This window comes from Limulus polyphemus, unplaced genomic scaffold (genome assembly GCF_000517525.1).
Source record: "Limulus polyphemus unplaced genomic scaffold, Limulus_polyphemus-2.1.2 Scaffold1369, whole genome shotgun sequence".
Taxonomy (NCBI): Eukaryota; Metazoa; Arthropoda; class Merostomata; order Xiphosura; family Limulidae; genus Limulus; species Limulus polyphemus.
In genome coordinates, this window is record NW_013666979.1 from 33,094 (window position 1) to 34,820 (window position 1,727).

General features: G+C 32.3%; 1 protein-coding gene across 1 annotated transcript in view; it reads right to left on the reverse strand.

Annotated features, from left to right (window-relative positions):
- The window catches only part of LOC106463286 (oxidative stress-induced growth inhibitor 2-like), a 25,391-nt gene extending 24,875 nt beyond the window's left edge, over nucleotides 1-516 (reverse strand). The window contains exon 1 of the mRNA XM_022390728.1: nucleotides 498-516. The gene's annotated coding sequence lies outside the window, so the exon portion shown is untranslated. The remainder of the gene's footprint in view (nucleotides 1-497) is intronic.
- Between the last annotated feature and the right edge of the window lie 1,211 nt (nucleotides 517-1,727).

Here is a 1,727-nt window from a genome sequence, read left to right on the forward strand (position 1 = left end):
GTCTTCAAATAAGGGTGCGCTTTATATTCCGAAAAATACGGTAGTCATTATATATCTACTAGACTAACTAGAGTACAACTAGGGACGACGCTGAAACTCAGTGTAACATTAGCTATATTTTACAAAAAGAAAAAAAAAAGATAGCAATAGTCTTTTGCACGCTTTTTCCCTCTCTTTCTCACCAAGATAAATCTGACTGACACTGAATTTTAAATTAGGTCACTAATTTCTTTTTGCCAATAACAAGGTATTTACATAGCGCGTTGGGTTTTTAATGGAAGTAATAATGTTACAGTTAATTTTCGCAGTGAAAAGAAGGGAGTTCGTCTCGCTAATTTCTCTCAGTTATACACCTACATTAGTATTACACTTATCTATTATAAGGCCAAAGTAATTTGCAGTTTCAAAGTTCTAAGCAAATAAAATATATAAATTTGACTTTCCTTTGAGTAATTACCAAGACAAGTTTCTATAAGCGGGTCATATGGCTTTCTTACCAGCTTTATCGCCTCCGCGATCTTTGTAGCATTTATATCTGGCTAATTGCGCGCGTGCGCAGTGTACAATGAAATTGACAAACACTTATTAAAGTAATTTCTAGGCGTATAGTTAAAAGGAGAAAGGGATAATTACAATAATTGTTTCGCAGGATAAGATAGGAGAAATAAATGTAATATTACGTTGTGCTTTTTATATAACCAGTATCCAAGGGCATTATTATACTTTTTTTCTGAATTTGGCCAACACCGCCCACTGAACATCGTACTTGAACGTAATTGGGTGAAAATTTATACAGCTTTTAGAGATTTTTTAGTTTAACACACTTAAATGAATTGTCAATTGAAAAAAAAAAATCGGTGGTAAGGGTATTGAAAGTACGTCATAAAGAATACATGTATGAGAAAAATATAGTTCTATGTTTTTAAGCAATTACAGCTTCAATCGGTGCCCCCAGAGCCCTCTGTAAGTCTTGTTTTTGATAAAGATAAGTATGTTTATGTTTAAGAGGTCAAAAGCCAAGGTCACTGTTATTACTGGTGAGAAAAACGTGGGTCAGTGTACCTCTATCCAACGTTACCTAGATACACTTCAAATACACCCTCGTCCTTTTTATTGGAATTAATTGTTCGATCCCCCGCTACAAAGCATAATGTTTCAACTGACTGGCTTAAATAATATTTTAACTAAGACTTTTAACTGTGTAAAAATTTAAATAGTGTTAAATAATTGTTTTTATTAACTGAACAAGGGTTAGATAATTATCAATAACTTCTGATCAAAGCAAGCTACTTACACAGAAATAAAAATTAACTCAGTCAATAAAGTAACTTGTCAAAATGTTAAGTGAGCAATTAGTAAAACAATGTTAAGTGCTCAATAAGTACAACATAGTGTTAACAAAAGGTTATACTGTTAGTTGAGCGAGTAAATATAACTAATTCAGCAACATTTCATGTTTAATGAAAGGTCTTAATAATGATGCAAATACAAATTTAACAACATCAGAACATGTTGTGTTAGCCAAACGCAGTCCGATCTGAAAAAAAAGTCAAGATATGGTTTTCCTTCCATAGGATAGGGGAATGCTTCCACCCCAGTATTTTTTTAAATTTTGAGGGTCTTATTTCCAAAAAATTTAAAACCGCACCTTTAAAACAAACTTGTATAAGAATTTAAGAATAAAACTACACCATGTTATAAACAGACTGCGCCTTTACTATTCGAAT